Below are 26,267 nucleotides of genomic sequence, written 5' to 3'. Positions count from 1 at the left end.
AACATTAACTACCTCTTATATGAGGTTGTTTGCATGTGTATGATTTATCAATTATGGCTATAGCCCCTAGAAATAAATTAATCTAGCCAATTTAAAATCTACAAGAATACTGAGATAAGGTTTTTGTGCTTTTGAAAGGTTCAGCATCTTTTGCTAAGAGTACAAAGGATCACAGAGATAAACTTGCAAGGTGTGAATCTGTTGGGCTCCACACCAGATAAAAGCCTATCATATATGACTTGGAAGTATCTTCTTTGAGCATTTGTCCACATGGATATCACTGTAGGTGTGTGAGCCAAGAAGTGTCCATTGGGGCTATGCATGCATCCTGCTTACCCTCACACCCCCTACAGCAAGGGTAAAAAGGACAGAGCAGCCTCAACCACCAGGTCCTTTTCATTACCCATGGTAGTGAGTCAGAGCCCAGGGTGGCCTCCAGCTTCCCCATAGTTCTTAGATTTAGAATTAGTTTTGATAAGTTTTATTTTTTTTCTTTTGAATATCAGTCTGATGGCTGAGACTAGGTTTCTGGGCTTTAAAATATGCCCTGCCTGCAAGATATCTATGCTTGCCAATGATGCACATACAAAATGTTTTGTTTAGGGGAGTCTCCTATCTGTGTGTGCCATTTGTAATTTTTTCTGAGCTCCCACAAAAATGTCATCATGCCCATTAATGTTATTTCTAATGGAAAGTTCATTGTGTAGTGTAGATTCTGAGGTTCCCCCTCAAAAGCAGTCTGCTCCGGCTTCAAAAACAGTTTCAAAGTATCGACTATCTTGGGTGGCTGGCATTACTTCCTTGGCATTATTGGCATTGGTACCACATCCTGATAAGAATTGAGACCTCAGTGTTGGTACCACTGTCACAATTCCATCACCATCAGTACTGTTTCCTATGTCCACCAAGGCTGCTTTTATATACCATTACTCTGGAACCAGAATCCACTTTTCTGGATGTCTCTCCTGTATCTGTGCTATCCAAGTCTCTGCTGATACCAGAGCCCTGAGTACCAAAGATGAAAATTTCTCTACATCCAACCTCTACAGTACTGTGATGGGGTATACTTGCCCCACACGGGAGATGAAGGGGTTAAACCAGTACTCTTGGCAGTGGAAGCCACGCCCCCTCACCCCTACTGGGTATGCTCCAACTGCTGCAGTATAAAAGGGAGCAACTCAGCTCAGTCTGGGCTGACTGTTGAGGAGGAGGGATGCACCTCTTCGGCTCCAGCAGAGAAGCAGCCGGAAGCCTAGGCCACAAGAGTGGGGGACGCTGAGACCTAGACAGGCACCTGAGTACCGGCAGATGTCCCAGGGAGATTGCAGCTGCCAAGGGCCGTGCCACCCAAGGGGCCTGGAGAGTCTGAGAACACCCAGACTTCCACTGCAGGAGTCAAGGTAGGAAGTAGCCCAAGGAGGGACTAGCCAGTGTCCCTGCGTCAGTCTGTGTGTTGTGGGCAGATTCCCCACCATCTTTGTGGTGAACCCCTTCGCCACTACCAGGGCCCAGGGCTGGAACCTAGTGGAGATGGGAGGGTCTGGGTACCCCTACCCAGCCACCCCCTTCTATTGACTCTGGCCATTAGGCCACACTTCCCTGCAGCAAAGGGGAGTCCCACTGATTTTGGCCATAGGGCAGTGATTCCCTGCCGCCAAGGGGAGCCCTATTGACTCCAGACATTAGGCCACACCACACTTTCCCGCAGATGAGGGGAGCCTTATTGGTGCTGATCACTGGGTCATGGAGCCCTGAGGCTGAGCTCAGCCATATTGACTTAACCACAGGGCTACTGCCCTTGCCCCACCCCGAGGGTGTCTTGTGACAAGTACCAATGTCTCCTTCTCATGCTATGAGTCTTTTTCTGTTCCTATGCCTCAGGAACTAGCTCCTCTAGAAGGATTCTGTTAAACTGCATCAACTTCCCATGGCAGCAGGAGCCCTTAATCTATGAGATTTCCTTTGTCTAGATTGATTCCTGAGTGTAGCCTTGGAAAGGAGCCCCTCTCATCACAGATCCCATGCTTCAGTGTGCTCTCATGTTCTGGTTTCCACTTATGGGAAATCATTTGCCCTTCCTTTATGAGACTCAGTCCTGACTCTATTGGCCTCTGTGGAATCCTTGGCCTCACCCTCTCTGCTTTGTATTCAGCTGCATCAAGATCCAGTGTAAGGTTGCCTCCTTCTAAAGAATCATCTACAAGTGCCACAGTCATCTTACCATGAACTCCTTCAGAGTTCTAGCAAGAACCTCATAGCAAGGAAAAATACCTCATTGAGAAATATGAGGATCAGCCTATTCACCTGACCATATGATCTTTGTCACCTGACAAAGTTGTGGCTCCATCTAATACATCCACAGTAGACTATTTCAAGACCTTCCATGATTTCCTTAAAAGAATGCCAGACATCTTAAAGATTCCATGCCTACTAATGAAGGCATTCTTGAGCCTGCCAAGGACCTGTGGCAAACCCTGGAATCTGTCTTGGCCACATCTAAGAGGGGAGATTGCAGGTACCAAGTTCTGTGGATAGAAGCTGGATAGGATGTTTTGGCCCAGAGCAGAAAAGACTCTCCTATAAGGGCATACCATGCTAAGTGGAAATATTTTTTGTCCATTCAGAGACACATTGAGCTCTTGGACTGTTTTGGAATATTTGTCTTTTGAAACTCTCAGGGCTGTCTATAGCTATGTTAGAGTTAATTTCGCTGCTACATCTGTGAAAAAATAATTTGATTTGGTCCCATCCAGCAGTGTGTTTAGGCTTTGAGGGCAGCCACTCCAAACAATGTTTTGCTTTGTTCCCTCCTCACCCCATAAAGACAGGATTACTCTCAGGCCACATCCGAAATTTTTACCCAAGATGTTTTGGATTTTCATATAAATCAATTTATCCACTTACAGGTATCTTTTTCCCCCCCTAAAGCTCAACTTTCCTGTAGAGGCTAAATTTCATACACTATATGTCTCATGGCTATATCTGCTTATCAGGCCAGAACAAAGCCATTTCATAAATCATCCAGTCTGTGGTTTTTGGTGATAAATCCAATGGGCAGGCTGCTTCCTCTCACTCTCTAAATGAGTTAGACTGCATTAACATTTTCTACTTAGTAAACTACCTCTTCTCTTTTGAGTTAGAGCAGTCAGATGACATCATTAGCTTGCTTTAGGAGAGTCCCTATTTCTGAGATCTGAAGGACAGCTACTTGCAGTTCGGTTCATACATTTATAAATTGCTACTCCGTTGTGACAGCTTTTAGATCAGATACCCAGTTTGGAAGGGCTGTCCTAAAGTTTAGATAGGACTCCTCTCACTCACCTTAAGTAGTGACTGCTAGCCACTTATAGTGGGATCAGTGTGGACAAATGCTCAAAGAAGAAAGTGAGGTTAACTTACCTTATAGTAACTGGAATTCTTCAAGATGCTTTTGAATTTGCACCAATCCCACAACCTGCACTCCTCCTCTACTGATATGGAGTCCTTTATCTGGATTATGTGTTAGTAAAGAAACTGAGTGGCAGTGGGGCTGCTCTGCCCTTTATAACTTCACTGAGGACTGGGGCATAAGGATGTGAAGGGCACATGCATAGCCTCAAAGGACCCTGCTGGTTAAAATATTTTGGTCTTATGTGCATGGGGTGCATACTTCTACAGGGGGACCCATGCAAAAGATCATATCTCAAAGAATGTTCCTGTAAATTAAGTAATCTGTCAGGTTGGAACAGACCAAACCACATATCTTTGCTCATTAGTGAGATTGACCTGCTGTCTTTCAATATGGGTATTTAATATGAATTATTTGTATCTGTAACTACTGAAAAGGTCAACAAATTAAGCAGAAAAACTTGCTTGACAATCTGTGTATTCTGAATTCATGATGTAATGACGTGAACCATTTTCATAATGTTCCTCGTACTTCTCTCTTCCTGTTCTGACATACTTGCTATGTTGTTAGTAGTAGTATTTTAGAATCACATCTGTGCATTATTGTTCTTGAACTATGTCTGTACAGGTTAGTTTATTTCTTTAAACCCACTGAGTGCTGTGACACTTTTCAAGTTACCATGGGAGCACATTCTGCAGGTTGATTACTTGTACACACAGTATAAATGTTGCAAGACTTTGGTGTCCTGTTGAGATCTTTCAAAACAATAAGTTCATAGCTGTGCACTAATAACCTGCAGTAGATTAAGATTCAACTCAGTTGCTGAATTTGTTTCTGCAGTGTCTTGAATTGGCCTCTAATATTTGTTCATGCTGGGAATGTACTTTTGCCTTTGCCATGAATGGTACAAAGAATTTCTCCCAGGAGTAGAAATGAATCCAGTTTTTTGAGAAGACAAATTGGGATCACAGACTTCGTGAAATGTTTACCTGTTTCCTCCTTCCATACTTCCACCACATTTCTTTTCTACTAGAAACTTAATTTTAAATGTACAAAATTTAGTATGCACTCTTATACAGACACATATGCTTATCTACCTAATTTAGGACACAGTTGTGGCCCCCACGATGTGCCAACACAGAGGAGTAAAAATGTGTAAGTCACTAATTTAATTCTCGGTGTGGTCTATCCCCATGTCACAATTCAGGGTGGAGAGCAGCCTCTAAAGGGCTTCTGCCCTACCTCCCCTACAAAGATGTGGCAGTCAGCACATTTGAACCAATGCAGAGAGGAAAGTAATCTGCACAAGGTATAGGACTGGCATAAGTTATTTCCCCAAATGCAAAATGTGACCAGACACCAGATTGTGACTTAGGGCTTGTTCTACATAGGGAAATTGGCTGGAATAGCCATTGCGGGATAAATTATTCTGCAATAGCTCTCTGTGGATATTCTTCTTCCAGAATCAGTGTGTCCATACAGGGAACTATTCCAGAATAGCTTATTCCGCAATAACAATGATGGTCAATTTTCCCATGTAGACGAGTCTTGTTGCTTGGTCCACTCTTGGGGCAGAGTAATTATGTCCTGACCTGTACTTAGGACTTATGATAAAAATATAATTCAGCTCTTAGATTGTAAACTATGTGGAATAAGACGCCAGTTTTCCCTTTGGAGCACAGTGCATGCCAGTAGTATGATATAAATATTTAATCTTTTCCTTACTAAAATAGCTTGAATAAAACATTCATTTGTTGTATTATATCAGCCCATTTTCTCCCTCCCCCTAGATATTGTAACAGGGCTGTAAAGCTTTGCACTGAGTTGAAAAATATGAATTCAGACCAATAAAGTGAAGTATGAGGAGCAAATTTGTTAATCCAAATACAGTGACACAACTAGAATGAAGTGTGGGAACAGGTGGTATTAAATAAAGTTGAGACAAAATTGAAAGTGAAACTTGATTGTGCCTTTTTTTATCCATAATCTATGGGCTGGGCCTTCTTTTTTCAATCTGCACCCCACCTCCCCGAGCAAAACCTTTAATGTTGTTGTGACCCTAGGCATCTCTGTATTCACATACTACACACTTCTGTAATAAGATTTGTTTAAATATGCCTTGTGAGGTATCATGTGAAAGCTAAAAACACACTGGTTATTAATATTGTAAAATGCATGTATGTGAAGTGACTTCCCTTTGCATGATGTTACTAGAACATGTTTAAAACAAGACAGCCTAGTCTAGGTAAAGGGAGTAAACGGGTCTGTCCTGGACAAAGGAATGTGGGTTTGCCTCATTTTACATATTAGCAGTAAACAAAGCCATCAAGCTAAACCAGTGGGGGTTATCCTGAACTTGAGAGAGAATTAACAAGGCTCCTGAACCCCAGAGAGAGAAAGGAGACTTGTAAGAAAAAAACAACCACTCTGGGGATATAAGGAACAGAGAGGGGCTCTGTTTTCATCCTTCACCTCAGGAGACAAAGAAACCAAGCAATTTGATCTCTGTGATGGGTCCTGGCCAGATCAGCCAGTAAAAGCCTGGCAAGGAGACTGAGAGAAACCATCTTGAACAAAGACTGTATCTTGCTATATTGTTTTGGACTTTTAAATGCATGCTGCCACTTGTATTTGCTTGTATGTCTCAACAACTCTTTTTCTAACAGGCTGAATATTAAGGGTATGTCTGCACAGCAGCTGGGAGTTGTGATTGCCAGCATGTGCAGACGTATATGTATTAGCTCTGCTTGAGCTAGTGTTAGAGGTATCAGTGTGGTGGCAGTACCTCAGGCTAGCCACTCGAGTACAATTCTGGGATGTCTAGCCTGTGCTGCACCCATGCCATTGCAGCCACACTGCTATTTTTAACACACTAGCTGAAGCTGATCTAGTGTGTGTATGTCTACTTGAGCTGAGAGAATCACACTTCCCAGCTGCTGTGTAGACACACCCAAAGTCTTTCTGTTGTAGTGATGACACTGATTTCTTTGATACAGTTGTTTCTAGTGCAGTCAGTTACTATGTAGATGGAACATAGCCAGCATTTTCGGTCACCTGTGACTTTATAGTGCTGGCAATGCGAAAGGGCAGTATTCCCACTAAAGTATTGGAGTAGCAATGCTGTTTCAATACAGCTACTTCGATTCACCTATGCTAAAATATCACTTTCAGAAATAGTGCTTTCTGGAGGAGGTCTTCATCTGGAAGCAATTAGCTAGTCAAGATGACTTGCAAAAAGGAGTGCAGCTTGCATTGTGGACATCTTATCACTCAATGGTTTCTTTGATTTATATTGCTTCAAGTTTTGACAGGCTTTCGCACTGCAAAATTTACACTGCAAAAAACCTAGTTTCAATCACATAACTTTAGGAATCCTGTATGTCATGTTCTCTGAGTGGGTGCAGATGTGTATTACACTCAGGTGTGTGCACATCCTGTGCATCAAAGCTGGAGAATTTTGCCTGGCACTACCATAGGGGCAGCACTTGCGTCCTGCGGCTCTAGTCCCTCCCCAGGCTATTTAAAGGCAGTGCCACCCTGACTTTCCTCACTGCCCGTGGCTAGAGTTGGAGCTTTCTGTGTGGTGATTTACCTCACGCTGTTTTTCTCAATTTCTCTGCAAATTTGTTGTATATAGGTAATGGTTAGTGTAGCTGAGTAGAACCCTGATGTTTAGTTAGGTTTAGTTAGGATGGATAGTTAGTTGGCCTGGATGATGCCCTCACCAGGGTTTAAATATTGTCTGTTGTGTGGGGTGGCTAAACCCAGTAGCGACTCACACACAGTGTTTGTTGTGCCTGGAAGAAGGACACATTTAAAAAAAGTCATTTAAGAGGAGGATTCAAGGTGGTGAGAAATTTTGTGTCTGAAACAGTACCTCTTGGAGCAGGCCACAAAGCCTACTTCGGCACTGGGGACCTGTTCAGGTTGCCTGGTCCTGCGCTCTCCTTTGGAGCTAACACAGTGTGACTCCTGGCTCGATATCCAGTGCTTCCCCTAACAGGAAGAGGGATACCGGGAGGAAACACAAAGAGGAGGGTGCAATAGGGGAGGCCTCCTGATTCATTCTGAGAAAGTAGGGCAATCGGCTAGTTATCTTAGCTGCCTGTACATGAACACAAGAAGCCTGGGAAACAAGCAGGAAGAATTGAAAGTCCTGGCACAGTCAAGGAACTATGATGTGATTGGAATAACAGAGACTTGGTGGGGTAACTCACATGACTGGAGCACTGTCATGGATGGATATAAACTGTTCAGGAAGGACAGGTGGGGGAGAAAAGGTGGAGGAGTTACACTGTATGTAAGGGAGCAATATGATTGCTCAGAGCTCTAATATGAAACTGGAGAAAAGCTGTTGAAAATCGTTGGGTTAAGTTTAGAGGCGAGAGCAACATGGGTGATGTCGTGGTGGGCGTCTGCTATAGACCACCGGACCAGGAGGATGAGGTAGGTGAAGCTTTCTTTGGACAACTAACAGAAGTTTCCAGATCACAGGCCCTGGTTCTCATGGGGGACTTCAATCACCCTGACATCTGCTGGGAGAGCAATACAGCAGTGCACAGACAATCCAGGAAGTTTTTGGAGAGTGTTGGGGACAACTTCCTGGTGTAAGTGCTGGAGTAACCAACTAGGGGCTGTTCTCCTCTTGACCTGCTGCTTACAAACAGGGAAGAATTTGTAGGGAAGTAGAAGTGGGTGGCAACCTGGGCAGCAGTGACTGTGAAATGGTTGAGTTCAGGAGCCTGACAAAAGGAAGAAAGGAGAGCAGCAGAATATGGACCCTGGACTTCAGAAAAGCAGACTTTGACTCCCTGAGGGAACTGATGGGCAGGATCCCCTGGGAGGCTAATATGAAGGGGAAAGGAGTCCAGGAGAGCTGGTTGTATTTTAAAGAAGCTTTATTGAGGGCGCAGGAACAAACCTTCCCGATGTGCAGAAAGAATAGCAAATATGGCAAGCGACCAGCTTGGCTTAACCGAGAAATCTTTGGTGAGCTTAAATGCAAAAAGGAAGCTTACAAGAAGTGGAAACTTGGACAGATGACTAGGGAGGAGTATAAAAATATTGCTCAAGCATGCAGGGGTGTACTCGGGAAGGCCAAAGCACAATTGGGAGTTGCAGCTAGCAAGGGATGTGAAGGGTAACAGAAGGGTTTCTACAGGTATGTTAGCAACAAGAAAAAGGTCAGGGAAAGTGTGGGACCCTTACTGAATGGGGAAAGTAACCTAGTGACAAATGATATGGAAAAAGCTGAAGTACTCAATGCTTTTTTTGCCTCAGTCTTCACAGACAAGGTCAGTTCCCAGACTGCTGCACTAGGGAGCACAGTATGGGGAGGAGGTGAGCATCCCTCAGTGGTGAAAGAACAGGTTAAGGACTATTTAGAAAAGCTGGACATGCACAAGTCCATGGGGCTGGATCTAATGCATCTGAGGGTGCTGAGAGAGTTGGCTGATGTGATTGCAGAGCCATTGACCATTATCTTTGAAAACTTGTGGCTATCGGAGAAGGTCCCGGATGATTGGGAAAAAGGCAAATATAGTTCCCAGCTTTTAAAAAGGGAAGAAGGAGAATCCGGGAACTACAAACTGGTCAGCCTTACCCTGGAAAAATCATGGAGCAGGTCCTCAAGGAATCCATTTTGAAGCACTTGGAGGAGAGGAAGGTGACTCCAGTCAACATGGATTCACCAAGGGCAAGTCATGCCTGACCAACCTGATTGCCTTCTGTGAGATAACTGGCTCTGTGGGTATGGGGAAAGCGGTGGATGTGATATATCTTGACTTTAGCATAGATTTTGATATAGTCTCCCACAGTATTTTTGCCAACAAGTTAAAAAAGTATGGATTGGATGAATGGATTATAAGGTCAATAGAAAGCTGGCTAGACCGTCGGGCTCAATGGGTAGTAATCAACAGCTCGGCGTGTAGTTGGCAGCCAGTATCAGGTGGAGTGCCCCAGGGGTCTGTCCTGGCACCGGTTTTGTTCAACATCTTCATTAATGATCTGGATGATGGAATGGTTTGCATCCTCAGCAAGTTTGCAGATGACACTAAGCTGTGGGGAGAGGTAGATACACTGGTGGGTAGGCATAGGGTCCAGAGTGACCTAGACAAATTGGAGTATTAGGCTAAAAGAAATCTGATGAGGTTCAACAGGAACAAGTGCAGAGTCCTGCACTTAGGATGGAAGAATCACATGTACTGCTACAGGCTGGGGACCGACTGGCTAAGCAGCAGTTCTGCAGAAAAGGACCTAGGGATTACAGTGGGCGCGTAGCTGGATATGAGTCAACAGTGTGCCCTTGTTGCCAAGAAGGATAATAGCATATTGGGCTGCATTAGTAGGAGCATTGCCAGCAGATTGAGGGAAGTGATTATTCCCCCCTATTTGGCACTGGTGAGGCCACATCTGGAGTATTGCGTCCAGTTTTGGGCCCTCCCACTACAGAAAGGATGTGGACAAATTGGAGAGGGTCCAGCAGAGGGCAACAAAAATGATTAGGGGGCTGGGGCATATGACTTATGAGGAGAGGCTGAGGGAACTGGGCTTATTTAGTCTGTAGAAGAGAAGAGTGAGGGGGAATTTGATAGCAGTCTTCAACTATCTGAAGGGGGGTTCCAAAGAAGATGAAGCTCAGTTGTTATCAATGGTGGCAGATGACAGAACAAGGAGCAATGGTCTCAAGTTGCAGCGGGGGAGGTCTAGGTTGGATATTAGGAAAAACTATTTCACTAGGAGGGTGGTGAAGCACTGGAATGGGTTACCTAGGAAAGTGGTGGAATCTCCATCCTTAGAGGTTTTTAAGGCCCGGCTTGATAAAGCCCTGGCTGGGATGATTTAATTGGGATTGGTCCTGCTTTGAGCAGGGGGTTGGATTGGTGACCTCCTGAGGTTTCTTCCAACTCTAATCTTCTAGGATCCTATGATCGTTCTTTCTTTGGGGTCTCCAAGGAAGAGCCTTCCATAAGACCAACTGGGACTGTTCCAGGACTCAGAGGGACTCTTCTTCATCATCCTGTAAGAGGACTACTGACTGGCACTGAGTCCTTCAGTATACACGATGGAGCTGGCCATCTAATCGCTCCACAGTACCATCCCGAGATCAGTTGGACTCTATTGTCGACTCCAGTACTGGCCATGGGCTGTCTGTTGAGCCCAGTACCGATGACTACAGCATTGGCATGGACTTTATCCACACCACTGGGATGATGTCAGACCTGCTTTGCCTTTCTGGTCAAGATTCCCTGGTAGTTCAGGGGCTGTCAGCTGCTGTGGCTTCTACCTCATCTTCTTCTGCTGTGGCATTGGTGCTGTCTCGCTTGTTGGCACTGCATTCCTCACCATCTGGGGTAGAATCACAGAGACATCCTTAGCATCTGTGTCAATGAACTCCTTGGTACTGCAATCTTTGTCACTGTGTCCTTACTACAGACACATTCCTTGGGTTTGGCACCAACATCCGTCTTGGCTCAGTCATTTGCTTTGATGCCGATTAGATGTGCAATGCATCTTTTGGTACTGATGGTGTTGACCTCCCATTCAGCCTCAGCACTGATGCCTTCTTCATATTGGGTTCTGGACGAGGCTGACCATTTGTTTGCTCCCTTGGGTGCCTTCTCCATTTCCACTAGATGACTTCCAGTGCTCCTGGAGATCTGGTTCAGGGATTTCCTCCTTTCCCCCCCGGCCTTTGAAGTACTATTCTTGATCCTTGGGTTACCGTCAGTACCAGGATTGGCACCATTCCCGCAGTAGGGATAGGGGCCACTGGCCTCTTGGCCACAAATGCCTACTCCTATTCACAGTGGCCTCCTCGAATCCTTGGGGTGTGCCTCAGTCTTGGAAATTCCATTCTTTGATGCAGTCTGGGGCAAAACTACAGATTCCCACTGTGGTCTCTATTCTTGAGCCACCTCTATTACTGGTGCAGTCTGAAGTTATTCTTCCTGAGCCAGTCCAGACTGACTGTCTCCTGCAAGAACATGCTCCCCCTGCCTTCCCTCCCAGCAGCCTCCATTCGCCCCTCAACCTTCTTCTTCCAGATGACTATGCTATAGCAGACTCTTCCTCTCCAGTGCCTGAGGACTTTAGGTCCTACTGGGATCTTAGGCATATACCTTCCTCCTTGGAGATCCAGGCCGAAGTCGTGAAGGAGAACATTCATAAATTGCTGGATAGCCTCCAGTCCTCACCTCCAGGGAGAGTGGCTCTCCTGATAAATGAAGCCCTTTGGAGTATTGCAAAGGGATTCAAGCAGGCTCCGAAATTCATTACTGCCTACAGATAAGTGTTCTGAAAAGCAGTAGTATGTCCCCATGCAGGACTTTGAGTGTTTTTTACTCCCATCCAGCTCCTAACTCTCTTGTGGTGACTGTAGTAAATAACAGGTCATGACAGGGGAGCTATAAGTCCACCCCTAAAGACAAAGAGTCCGAGACTGGACTTGGTCTGGAGGAAAATTTCTCTAACTTCATCATGGCAGATTCACAAAGAGATTGCCAGAAGCTTCCAGGGAGTTTAAGGATTTCATTGCAGTGGGCCATCTGGTAGCCAAGACTTTATTGCAGTCTGGACACGGTGGATGCTTCATCCAGAATGATGGCGTAAGCTGTGACCATAAGGAAGGCCTCGTGGCTGCAGAATTTTGGCATAGCCCCTGATGTTCAGCAGGACAGAGGACTGACCTTTTGACAGTCACTTTTTGTTTTCAGAAAAGACTGATGAAACTTTACATTCCGTTAAGGTGTAGCATACACTTTTTGAAAAACTCTGGTTACAGCTGATTAATCTTCATTTTTTGTAGAAACTGAATGTTGTCTGGCTATATAAACACAAATGGGCCTTATGTTGAACACATTCAGGATCAGCGGCTTCACTAGCCTTTTCTCGGTGGGGGGGCTGTGATGTTCTAGACAGATAATTGGGGGGTGGAGGGGCTGCCCTCTGCTCCCCCTCTGGTAAGTGCTGGCCCTGTCACCTCCTCTTCCTCCCCCTTAAGTCCCTGGCCAGGTTGGAGGGGTGACTGCTACACTGGCTGGTGCCATGGTGCAGGCAGCAGGGGTGCTCCCCCATCTCCTCCTGCTGGTGATGGGGCCCTGGGGTTGCTCCTCAGCTCCCTGCCACCCTTCAACTGTTCACAGCTGGTAACAGCCGCTTGGGCACGGGGACCTGGCTCCGGGGCCAGCAGAGCCCTCAGGGAGCAGTGACCGGGGGGGCAGGGTTCAGGAACCCAGGCCAGAGAGGTGCAGTCTGGGCTGATGTGGGGAGCCCTGGACCCTCCACCTGCCCTGGGCTTACTCCTGTCTTGCTGCTTGTTGTGGCGCTGCCTTTAGAACTGGGCACCCAACCAGCAGCTGCCACTCTCCACTCTGCCTTCAGATCTGGGCGGCCAGAGACCAGCCATTGCTACAGGTGTCTGAGGCAAATTTTGGGGTGGCTATAGCCTCCACAGCCTGCCCCCCCACCCAGTAGTGCCCCTGTTCAGGTCCTAAGATGATCAACAGATGAGTTCACAGAAATACATTTGTTTCAGTGCCTTTCATTGAAGCCACTGCCTTTGGCCACAGTCAGAGTGACCACTAGTCTGTTCCAGAATGGCAATTCTTTTGTAAAGCCATAGATTAAAAACAGAAGAAAAGTGAAAAGTATTTTGGGATTTTATGGTGCCTCTCTCCAGGAAAACATAATCATAGAATAGAATATCAGGGTTGGAAGGGACCTCAAGAGGTCATCTAGTCCAACCCCCTGCTCAAAGCAGGACCAATTCCAAACTAAATCATCCCAGCCAGGGCTTTGTCAAGCCAGGCCTTAAAAACCTCCAAGGAACGAGACTCCACCAACTCCCTAGGTAACGCATTCCAGTGTTTCACCACCCTCCTAGTGAAATAGTTTTTCCTAATATCCAACCTGGACCTCCCCCACTGCAACTTGAGACCATTGCTCCTTGTTCTGTCATCTGCCACCACTGAGAACAGCCGAGCTCCATCCTCTTTGGAACCCCTCTTCAGGTAGTTGAAGGCTGCTATCAAATCCCCCCTCATTCTTCTCTTCTGGAGACTAAACAATCCCAGTTCCCTCAGCCTCTCCTCATAAGTCATTTGCTCCAGACCCCTAATCATTTTTGTTGCCCTCCGCTGGACTCTTTCCAATTTTTCCACATCCTTCTTGTAGTGTGGGGCCCAAAACTGGACACCGTATTCCAGATGAGGCCTCACCAATGTCGAATAAAGGGCAACGATCACGTTCCTTGATCTGCTGGCAATGCCCCTACTTATACAGCCCAAAATGCCGTTAGCCTTCTTGGCAACAAGAGCACACTGTTGACTCATATCCAGCTTCTCGTCCACTGTGACCCCTAGGTCCTTTTCTGCAGAACTGCTACCTAGCCATTTGGTCCCTAGTCTGTAGCAGTGCATGGGATTCTTCCATCCTAAGTGCAGGACTCTGCACTTGTCCTTGTTGAACCTCATCAGGTTTTTTTTGGCCCAATCCTCTAATTTGTCTAGGTCCCTCTGTATCCGATCCCTACCCTCTAGTGTATCTACCATGCCTCCTAGTTTAGTGTCATCTGCAAACTTGCTGAGAGTGCAGTCCACACCATCCTCCAGATCATTAATAAAGATATTAAACAAAACCGGCCCCAGGACCGATCCTTGGGGCACTCCGCTTGAAACCAGCTGCCAACTAGACATGGAGCCATTGATCACTACCTGTTGAGCCCGAAGATGTAGCCAGCTTTCTATCCACCTTACAGTCCATTCATCCAGCCCATACTTCTTTAACTTGGCGGCAAGAATACTGTGGGAGACCATATCAAAAGCTTTTCTAAAGTCAAGGAATAACACATCCACTGCTTTCCCCTCATCCACAGAGCCAGTTATCTCATCATAGAAGGCAATTAGGTTAGTCAGGCACGACTTCCCCTTCGTGAATCCATGCTGACTGTTCCTGATCACTTTCCTCTCCTCTAAATGTTTCATAATTGATTCCTTGAGGACCTGCTCCATGATTTTTCCAGGGACTGAGGTGAGGCTGACTGGCCTGTAGTTCCCCGGATCCTCCTTCTTCCCTTTTTTAAAGATGGGCACTACATTAGCCTTTTTCTAGTCATCTGGGACCTCCCCCGATCGCCATGAGTTTTCAAAAATAATGGCTCTGCAATCTCACCCGCCAACTCCTTTAGCACCCTCGGATGCAGCGCATCCGGCCCCATGGACTTGTGCACGTCCAGTTTTTCTAAATAGTCCCGAACTACTTCTTTCTCCACAGAGGGCTGGTCACCTTCTCCCCATGCTGTACTGCCCAGTGCAGCAGTCTGGAAGCTGACCTTGTTCGTGAAGACAAGGCAAAAAAAGCATTGAGTACATTAGCTTTTTCCACATCCTCGGTCACTAGGTTGCCTCCCTCATTCAGTAAGGGGCCCACACTTTCCTTGATTTTCTTCTTCTTGCTAACATACCTGAAGAAACCCTTCTTGTTACTCTTAACATCTCTTGCTAACTGCAACTCCAAGTGTGATTTGGCCTTCCTGATTTCACTCCTGCATGCCTGAGCAATATTTTTATACTCCTCCCTGGTCATTTGTCCAATCTTCCACTTCTTGTAAGCTTCTTTTTTGCGTTTAAGATCAGCAAGGATTTCACTGTTTAGCCAAGCTGGTCGCCTGCCATATTTACTATTCTTTCTACACATCAGGATGGTTTGTTCCTGCAACCGCAATAAGGATTCTTTAAAATACAGCCAGCTCTCCTGGACCCCTTTCCCCTTCATGTTATTCTCCCAGGGGATCCTGCCCATCTGTTCCCTGAGGGAGTCAAAGTCTGCTTTTCTGAAGTCCAGGGTCTGTATTCTGCTGCTCTCCTTTCTTCCTTGTGTCAGGATCCTGAACTCGACCATCTCATGGTCACTGCCTCCCACGTTCCCATCCACTTTTGCTTCCCCTACTAATTCTTCCCTGTTTGTGAGCAGCAGGTCAAGAAAAGCTCTGCCCCTAGTTGGTTCCTCCAGCACTTGCACCAGGAAATTGTCCCCTACACTTTCCAAAAACTTCCTGGATTGTCTGTGCACCGCTGTATTGCTCTCCCAGCAGATATCAGGGTGATTAAAGTCTCCCATGAGGGCCTGCGATCTAGCAACTTCTAGTTGCCAGAAGAAAGCCTCGTCCACCTCATCCCCCTGGTCTGGTGGTCTATAGCAGACTCCAACCACGACATCACCCTTGTTGCTCACACTTCTCAACTTTATCCAGAGACTCTCAGGTTTTTCTGCAGTTTCATACCGGAGCTCTGAGCAGTCATACTCCTCTCTTACATACAACGCAACTCCCCCACCTTTTCTGCCCTGCCTGTCCTTCCTGAACAGTTTATATCCATCCATGACAGTACTCCAGTCATGTGAGTTATCCCACCAAGTCTCTGTTATTCCAATCGCATCATAGTTCCCTGACTGTGCCAGGACTTCCAGTTCTCCCTGCTTGTTTCCCAGGCTTCTTGCATTTGTGTATAGGCACTTAAGATAACTCATCGATCGTCCCTCTTTCTCAGCATGAGACAGGAGTCCTCCCCTCTTGCGCTCTCCTGCTTGTGCTTCCTCCCAGGATCCCATTTCCCCACTTACCTCAGGGCTTTGGTCTCCTTCCCCCGGTGAACCTAGTTTAAAGCCCTCCTCACTAGGTTAGCCAGCCTGCTGGCGAAGATGCTCTTCCCTCTCTTCATTAGGTGGAGCCCGTCTCTGCCTAGCACTCCTCCTTCTTGGAACACCATCCCATGGTCGAAGAATCCAAAGCCTTCTCTCCGACACCACCTGCATAGCCATTCGTTGACTTCCATGATTCGACGGTCTCTACCCCGGCCTTTTCCTTGCACAGGGAGGATGGACGAGAACACCACTTGCGCCTCAAACTCCTTTATCCTTCTTCCCAGAGCCACGTAGTCTGCAGTGATCCGCTCAAGGTCATTCTTGGCAGTATCATTGGTGCCCACGTGGAAAAGCAGAAAGGGGTAGCGATCTGAGGGCTTGATGAGTCTCGGCAGTTTCTCCGTCACATCGTGTATCCTAGCTCCTGGCAAGCAGCAGACCTCTCAGTTTTCCCGGTCGGGGCGGCAGATAGATGACTCAGTCCCCCTGAGGAGGGAGTCCCCGACCACCACCCCCTCCTCCTCTTGGGAGTGGTGGTCGTGGAACCCCCATCCCTAGGACAGTGCATCTTTTGCCTTCCAATCGGTGGAGTCTCCTTCTGCTCCCTTCCCTCAGATGGGTCATCTAGTCCACTCTCCACATTAGTACCTGTAGAGAGAACATGGAAACGATTGCTCACCTTTATCTCCATTGCTGGTGCATGGACGCTCCTCTTTCTCCTTCTGGAGGTCACATGCTGCCAAACCTCTTCACAATCCTTCTGTTCCTGATGCGCCTGCTCTGAATCTTCAGAACATTGTGGCCGTAGAAGCATCTCCTGACGTCTGTCCAGGAAATCTTCATTTTCCCTTATGCAACGCAGAGTCAATACTCGTTTCTCCAGCCCTCGAACCTTCTCTTCCAATATGGAGACCAGCTTGCACTTTGTACAGACAAAGTTGCTTCCGTCCTGTGGAAGGAAGACAAGCATGGCACAACCTGTGCAGGTTACAACAGCTGATCGCTCACCTTCCATATCACCGTCCTCTTAAGAACTTCCTCAACTGTTGCAGGAACTACTCAGAGAAACCTGCAGATGAAAGCCTCAGTGCGCTCTCCCCAGGCAAACTCCCGCTGTTAGCCTCTGCTGTTCGCCGCTCAGCTGGTTCGCTGCTGACTGCCCTTATATACCAGTCAGGCCCACTCAAGGCGTACCTGGAACAAAGCACTCCCAATTCACACTTTTCAAACAAGCAAGCAAGCAATCAAGCACACGGTCAAACTCCCGCTGTTAGCCTCATAAGAACACAAGCCAAAACTTACTCAGCAATTTGGACTGATAAACTTTTATGGAATATAATACAATATTTAATAGGAAACAACCCAATAAAATGTATTACAGGATATTCTATATAGATTAAAATGAAAGTACAGCTATTCCAATTAAAATGTGTGGCTGCTACCGAATTGAAATAAGAGAATGCTCGCATCTAACATTTATAGGCTTTGTGCTTAAATAAAAAGTATTATTCAGGATGATTTTGCAGTTAAAGAAAATACACTATTAGTTTTCAATTTGTGGAAATAAAGTTGGAAGGTGATTTCAATTTATATTCAGTGCTGGATTTATTTTAAAATGAATTTAATGTATAACATTTAAAGTGTGTGCAATGCTGACAACTAGCAATAACTAGATGATTTTACAAATCTTGTTGAATAATTTACATATGAAAGAACATATTTATTGCAATACAGATCTTGAGTTGTTATATTATTGTTGCTCTATATTTAATATCTGCATGGGATAGATTTGTATAGGCACCACACCTAGTTAGGCAACCAACTCCCACTGCAAATCTCCCCAGTTTATTACAGTCCTAAATAAAATTACACTGTTTTTAATCATTAACAGGAGAATGTTATTTTCTAGATTCCGTGTCAGTGGCTCTTACGGTTCTTTTGGATATTGCACTTTTCTGGCTCTCTCCCGTTTGTTGTCACTTGCCTTCATTTAGTGGGGCAAAAGCGACAAAATCCAGGATGATTTGTGCCAGTGAGGCAAATAAGAGATTCTAATGAAGCAGAGAGAGAGAGTAACTTTAGAAAAAATACTGGTTGGTTATCCTAATAGTGTTCCTTGTCCAATGTTGGAAGACGGTGGTACTTTTTGTGAGACTTTTACCATAGTCACATAATGAGGAAAAAGCCATGTCCCTTCTCATTACCTGCAGGGTCACTAAACCCAAAATCAGTAACGTGCACAGGTATGTGTTGGCAAACACCATGGCTGCCTGAAGCTCTCAGGGTATGTCTTTACTCAAGTAAAGGTGTGCTTGTAGGATAGGTTGGCATACCCCGGCATGGCATGGTTTAATCTACTTTAATCTACCTGGCACAGGTAACAATAGTAGTGTAGATTCTAAGGCCAGAGGGGACCATTGTGATAATCTTGTCTGACCTCCTGAATAACACAAGCCATAGAACTTCCCCCCCAAAAAATTCCGAGAGCAGATCTTTTAGAAAAAGCTTCCATTCTTTATTTAAAAATTGTCACTGTTGGAGAATCTACTGTTCCAATGATTGATTACTCTTTCAATTAAAAAAAATTGTCTGAATTTGTCTAGCTTCAACTTCCAGCCATTGGATCATGTTATACCTTTTTCTGCTAGACTGAAGAATCCATTATTAAATATTTGATCCCCATAAAGGTACTCACAGGCTGTAATCAAGTCACCGCTTAATCTTTTCTTTGAGCTAAATAGAACAGAGCTCCTTAAATCTATCACCATGAGGCATGTTTTCTAATCCTTTGATCATTCTTGTGGCTCTTCTCTGAACCCTCTCCCATTTATCAACAATTCAAGAAGGTTGTTGATGGCACCAGAACCGGGCCCAATATCCCAGCAGTAGTTGCATCAATGCCAAATACAGAGGTAAAATAACCTCCCTACTCTTACTTGAGATTCCCCTATTTATGCATCCAAGGACAGCATTAGCCTTTTTGGCCACAGTATCACACGGGGAGCTTATGTTCAGCTGAATATTCACCACGATCCCCATATCTTTTTTTAGTCACTGCTTGCTGGGATAGAGTCCCTCATTCTGTAAGTATGGCCTACGTTCTTTGTCCCAGATGTGTACATTTACATTTAGCTGTATTAAAACACACATTGTTTTCTTGAGCCCATATTACCAAGAGATCCTGATTGCTCTATACCAGTGACCTGTCCTCCTCATTATTTATCATTCCTCTAATTAATTATTGTGTCATCTGCAAACTTTTTCAGTGATAATTTTGTGTTTTCTTCCTGGTCATTGATAAAAATATTAAATTATAGAGCCAAGAACTGATCCCTGTGGGACCCCACTAGAATTACACCTGGTCAGTAATCATTCCCTGTTTACAATTACATTTTGGGACCTATCAATTAGCCAACTTTTAATGCACGTCATGTGTGGCATGTTGATTTTATAGCTTTCTAGATTTTTAATCAAAATGTCATGTGGTACCAAGTCAAATACCTTACAAAAGTGTGAGTATATTACTAAACACGATTACCTTTATCAAAAAACTTGTAATCTCATTTAAAAAAAAGATATCCAATTAGTCCGATGGGTTTATGGCAAATATAGCCTATGTTGATTGGCATTAATTGTATTTTCCTCCTTTAATTATTTATTAATCGAGTCCCGTATCAGATATTTAGATTTCCAACAGTAATCTATACATAATTAAGCAATAATCATCTGTAGACTTCAAAATGCGTTTTCAAGGTAATTATCATTTTCCTTGCTTCACAGATGGGGAAACTGAGCCACAGAGGTGACAAATGAAATACAAAATGAATCGCTGGCAAAGCTAGGAATACATCCTAGGTCCCCTGATTCCTACTCTAGGTCCCAATCCATTGGACCATGCTGCCCCACTTTTGTAAAAACAATAAATAGTTGAAGAAAATACGTAACTATTTTAGGTATTTAAAAGTTAACTATATACATATTGCATACCCATATGGAGAATGCAGGCAGTGTTTCTTTTTGAATCCAGATGCATATTCTCAATACACACCTATTTTTGTTTAACACTGTCAGTATTCCTAAGAGAGAGAAGAGAGGATTCACTTTAGATGCGACTTCCTTTGAACCATGTTCTATGAATTTTTATTTAAAGTGCTGGTTATTTCTGCTTTTGATCTCCTCTAGAAAATTGAAATATATATTGCAATGATTTGCACAAGTTTTACTTGAAAAGACCTTTCTAAATTCATATTTTTAATCTGAATCAAAGTTTTAAAAGACTTTTGAAAAGCACTAATAAGGGACAGCGCTGATGTGCTGTCAAAAGTCCCTAGTATCGATGCAGTTATATTGGCAAAACTGTGCCTTTGCTGGTATAGCTTATTTTGCCTGGGGGCGAGGCTGGAATCAGCTATGCTGGCAAAAATGCTCACCTGTGCGTGTCTGGGGGCATAGCGCATCATTCTTCATGCTGAGACATTCTAGGATTCTTTCCCAGGCTAAGTCTACACTACCCGCCTGAATCGGCGGGTAGAAATCGACCTCTCGGGGATTGATTTATCGCGTCCCAACGGGACGCGACAATCGATCCCTGAATCGACGCTCTTACTCCACCAGCAGAGGTGGGAGTAAGCGCCATTGACGGGAAGCAGCAGAGGTCGATTTTGCCGCCATCCCTACAGCGGGGTAAGTTGGCTGCGATATGTCGAATTCAGCTATGCTATTCGCGTAGCTGAATTTGCATATCTTAAATCGACACCCCCCCCCCCCCGTAGTGAAGACCTGCCCCCAGTAAACTGAGGGAGAACTTGTCTGTCCTCCAGGGGGAATTGTGGGAAGGGCATTAGAGGACTATCAGCACTCAAGTGATTTTACCTGCCTCCTCACTGCAAAGTGGGTGTGTTCCAACATAAATTAAAATGGAGCCTGGACTTTAACCCATGCTCCCAGCCAGTTCAGTGAGCCCAGGCTTAAAGCACCTCCAAATCCAGATCAGATGGTGGGGGGTTAGGCTAAAACCTGGGTAAGGTGGGGTTAACTCGGCAATGAAGACATACTCATTATTACACAGGAAGACAGAAAGAGGGACATAAATTAGGATAAAATATTGGAAGGGTTTGTCTACATACAAAAGCTGTACAGCTTTAAATACACCAGTATAGTTAAAATAGAACAACCCCTTAGTGTGGCTGCAGCTATCCTGGTATGAATGTTCTTATACCAGCATAGCATAGGCCAGTGTTTTTCAGCATATAGGTTGCGACCCAGTACTAGGTTGCGGAATGTCAGGCACTGGGTCGCCTTGCTGATTCAAATTATAACAACCATGCAGCAGCTCTCAAGGGCCGCACAGCAGGGAGAGGAGAGAGGTAGGTGGTGGGCGGGAGCTGGGGAGGGGAGCAAGTTGGGGCTTTCAGTGCTGCGGCGGGTCTCTCCCCCAACCCCAGAGCTCGCTGCTGCTGGCGAGGAGAGAGGGACCCTTCCTACGGAGCTTTGTGCAGAGGGAGAGAGAGCCATTCCCGCAGTGCTCTGTGCTGCCTGCCAGCAGCGGGAGAGAAGGGCCCCTTGTCCTGGAGCTAGGTGCTGCCGGTGGGGAGAGGGCTGGGGGGAGTCCTCTGGCCCCAGCCCTGGGGCAGCTGCCTGCACCCCAAACTCCTCATCTCTGGCCCCACCCCAGAGCCCACGGCCCCTGACAGAGCACTCACCACCCTGCATCCCAACCCTCTGCCCCAGCTCTGAGCCCCCTCCTGCACCTTGAATCCCTCATCTGCAGCTCCATCCTAGAGCCCTCACCCCTGCACCGCACTTTCTGCCCTACCCTGAGCCACCTCCCACACTCCTTACCATAGGCTTACTAAGGCTAGTGTCTAGTGTTAGTTATGTTAAGTGAGTTAAGCTGGAATGTATTGCAATATTATGATTTTATGAAAACTCTAGTCAAAAGATATAATTATGTTGGGTCATGGGCATCAACAATTTTCTTCAACTGGGTCACAAGGAAAAAAGTTTGAAAACCACTGGCATAGGTCATGTCTACACTACAGGTGAGTGCAGAAACAGGGAGAACATAGTAATGCAGGGAGGGCTTTGCTGTGGGGACTCTCAGACCTAGGCTAGACTAATCCAGGTACTCAGAGCTAGGTGCCAGTCACCCAGATTAATTGTGCAGTGAAGACATACCCAATGCTTTGTATTTAAATAGAGCCTTTGATTTCAAAACACTTTATGAACATTCGTTGATTTCAATGAAACTATTCATGGAGCTCAACATGAGTAAGGCTGGCAAAATTTGGCCCCAAGTGATTTTTTTTTTAAATAAGGCTGGGTGACACACAGGAAAGAACATGACAGAACAACTGGGACAGCATATAGAATCATAGAATCATAGCCTTTAAGGTCAGAAGGGACCATTATGATCATCTAGTCTGACCTCCTGCACAATGCAGGCCACAGAATCTCACCCTCCCACTCTTGTATCAAACCCCTAACCTATGTCTGGGCGATTGAAGTCCTCAAATTGTGGTTTAAAGACTTCAAGGTACATATGTCTATGTAGGGGTGTACGTGTGTGCAAGCGCACACACACATTTAGAGTCAAGAGAAACAAAATCAGCAAAATATAGTTTTATCAAACAAAATCTCATTTACTCTTTAGACAAGTTTCAGAGTAACAGCCGTGTTAGTCTGTATCCGCAAAAAGAAGAACAGGAGTACTTGTGGCACCTTAGAGACTAACAAATTTATTAGAGCATAAGCTTTCGTGGACTACAGCCCACTTCTTCGGATGCATATAGACTCTTTAGACACATTTGATTAAATACTTCCAAATAGTCTGTCCTATTTTCTAGACTGGCTAGATCATTTAGTCCTGCTCAGTGATGGTAATGTGTTTTGAGTCCCAATTTTGTAGAATTAACTTGTTTGCAATTAGACTTGGTTCTCAAAAAAAAATTAGTTTTGCTCCTTGTTAACTATTTGTTTGAATACAAACACTCCAGGACAAAGATCTTTCCCTAGAGGCAAGGCCATATAAAATATGTTTATTCTGTAAAATCTGGGGAAAGAAACTGTGTGCCACAGTTCCCGATGAGTTGAAATAATAAAACACACCAGGAGTAGAGGGGAAACACAATTTGCATCCTGCCAAAGCATGTTCTGGGTCAGCTAAGAGGAAAGACATCATTACTGAGGACAGTTTGACCTAAATAGTGTATAGGGACTGAACTGACAACTGACTAAATGCAATATCATAATTGGAATGTTACTCATAAATAATTAATCTGAATGTCTGTTCCCCATAGCTTCTGGCCTTGTTGTCATGGGTGGTTTTACTCTGATTTAATTGCTTACAGACTATAGCACTGTAAATGAGCTTTTATAAGGCAATGTCCCTGTCCTGAAGAGCATGTAGAGTAAACTGGGCAAATGCAACCCATGGGACAAGAGTTGGAGGTGTGGAGTTGCTGTCAGTGAGGCGCTGATGATTGCAGGAAGGCCTGGTGGCTTTGATATTGATTTGGGGCATTTGGACACTACCATAATATAAAGGTTTAATAGTAATAATTAAGAGCCAGACCTTGTTGCCATTACTTACCTTGAATAGTACCATACTCCACTAATAGCCCCATTCAACTCAGTAGATTAGGGTGTAATTTTACAATCTGCCTGGAATAGGGGGTGGCACTGCCCCAAAAATAAATCAGACCATGAACTGTGAATCATGTGCTATTCCTCTACTGCTCACTGGTGCTCTGGGGAGGGAGTAAGATAATTCTTCCTTTTCATGGAAAAACTTACATCTTGCTGTGCAGCTGACCAGCTATTCTGGATATCAGGGGACAGAGTCAGGGCTAGTCCCACTTCTCTCTACCTCCTCCAACTTGCATGCAGAAAGGAATTGGACAGTTATCCCCACTGCAGCCAGAAATTGGGAGACCTTACTCTCTCTTACCGCCTGTCAACCCCTATGATAGCGGGCCTACACCAGGAGTAAGGTGCTACTGCATAAGGGTATGGCTATAAAGGAAGAGAAAGGGGTTGTTTTTAATGTACAAGAGAGGGAGGCTGTTTCAAGCACCGGGGAAGACACACAACTCCCATGAGTTTCATGTTTCATAGGCACGTTTAGCCTATGGCTGGATCAGGTCAAAGGAGAGATTGTTCATAACCTTCTCTTTTAATGGATGTATTGTTGTTAACCATAGACCTTAGTGAAAATCAGCACATACAAATTCACAAGAAGAAAATAAATATTTAGCTATGGTCTAGAAGACAATGATCAGTTGAATATATGTCCATGGGAATGCTAATACTTGACCTCCAGACCTGATCCCAACCCCTCATATGTGTTTCCCTTTAAGCTACAAGCCAAGGTTGAAAAGATGATATGTCTGCAGAATAATTTTCTGCTTGTTTGAATCAAGAATTCTTAAGTCTTTCATAATCTCAGATTTTCAAAGAAAGTTGATTAGAAATGAGTTAATTTCCTAAAAGTATGTTTGCATTTGAAATGAAACATTAAATAGTGGGGGACACCACTATCAAATAATTAACACTACTTCTGTATTTTAACACTCTTCAAAAGACAGACCAAAAGGTATAGTCATTAGACAATGCTGTTAACATTTGGATCTCTAGAAATCTCATTCCATGGCACGGAAGTAAATTACCCTACTTCATTTTACATCCCCTAACAGAGTTGTACCAAAAAGATTTATGGAATAACTGAAGGAATGTAACATTTGAATTGCCCCGTGATCAATGCTGAAATATTACATTGCAGTAGCATGTTTCACTATACTATGTCTCATAATCTGCAGCAAGGATATTAGGAAAAGCTTTCTAACTATAAGGATAGTTAAGCACTGGAATAGATTTCCAAGGGAGGTTGTGGAATCCCCATCATTGGAAGTTTTTAAAAACAGGTTAGACACACACCAGACAAACACCAGTCAGGGAACATCTAAGTATACTTGGATCTACCTCAGCTCAGGCAGCTGGACTAAATAACCTCTTGAGGTTGCTTCCAGCCCTACATTTCTATGATTTATAACTTCCATGGAAGAGCCAATAAGAGTCAGTGGTACTTCCTGATTAGGCTGTGCTGATCTAGACATGTAACTGTTTGCAGGTTTGATGAAGAGGAAAGATGAACTATAGCAGTAGATCTGAGAAGTGACTCTGAAGATAATACCGTCAGTGATTATGTGAGGTCACTATCCCTTCAGATCAGCCTAGGCTGAGAAGGTTGCAGAGGGCTCATCCCCTAAAATGGCATTTCCTTCAATTGGCTTCCAAGTGAAAGCTTATTCCATTCTTAACATGAGTTTGCTGCCTCATCAGCATGCATGGACTTAAGAGAACAGTGAACGGTTCTGTTAGAGGTGCCATCGCATACTTAAGTGAGGAAAAATCATTGTGAAACTGATGAAATTCCTCTAACTCCATTTTGTGTTCATAACCTCCATTTTGTGTCTCTGGCTCAGAGGCAGATTAAGGTTTGTGAGGCCCTGGGCCAGAGCAAGGGGGGGGCCTTCCAACCCCTTCCACCTGTGGCCCCACCCACAATCCAGCCCCATTCTGCCCCTTCCTCCATGGCCCAAGGCCTGGTCCCCATGGCCGCAGCGGGGAGTGAGAGCTTCCCCCAGCCCTGAGGCCGTGGCAGGGAGCCAGAGACCCTCCAGTCTTGGTTCTACAGCTGGGTCCGGGGGCTTCCCCTACTGCCAGGCACTTCTGCCGGGGAGCAGGATTGGGGCATGGGGGCACACCCTGCCCACCTGATGTGCCTGCTGGGGAGTGGGGTCAAGGCATGAGGGTGCCCATTTTTCTGGGGCCCCCCAATTGGCTGGGGTCCTCTCAACCCAGTGGCTAATTCGCCACTGCTCTGACTTCCCTTTTGAATAAGCACGAGACACTGCAACAACAGAAAACTGCAGGTCGCTTACCATTGGACGATGTGGGTCACATAACCAGAGTGGAGAGATTCCTGGACTGAGCATGCCCAATAGAATGTAGAGTAAAATAAGGAAGGGCCACAGAGTGTTTCTGGGCTGAGCATGCCCAGTACAAGGAGTGGGGTGAAACGTTCCGTTAATTGGCAAAAAGCCAAGAATTTCTAAGATGGTGACTTGGCAAAAAGCCAAGTAGGGCAAGGCCATAACTCTGAGGTAAACAACAGCAGTGAGCATGTGCAGGGTTATTAGTATTGAATAAGTCCAAGCATGTCTGGACATGTCCGGGGATG

General features: G+C 45.1%; 1 long non-coding RNA gene across 1 annotated transcript in view; it reads right to left on the bottom strand.

The window, feature by feature from the left end:
* LOC128831196 (uncharacterized) overlaps positions 1–26,050 on the bottom strand; it is a 53,341-nt gene extending 27,291 nt beyond the window's left edge. The window contains exon 1 of the long non-coding RNA XR_008443774.1: positions 25,969–26,050. This is a non-coding gene — a long non-coding RNA (uncharacterized LOC128831196). The remainder of the gene's footprint in view (positions 1–25,968) is intronic.
* Between the last annotated feature and the right edge of the window lie 217 nt (positions 26,051–26,267).

This window comes from Malaclemys terrapin, chromosome 1, assembly GCF_027887155.1.
Source record: "Malaclemys terrapin pileata isolate rMalTer1 chromosome 1, rMalTer1.hap1, whole genome shotgun sequence".
Taxonomy (NCBI): domain Eukaryota; kingdom Metazoa; phylum Chordata; order Testudines; family Emydidae; genus Malaclemys; species Malaclemys terrapin.
This window is presented reverse-complemented; position numbering and strand designations above follow the sequence as displayed.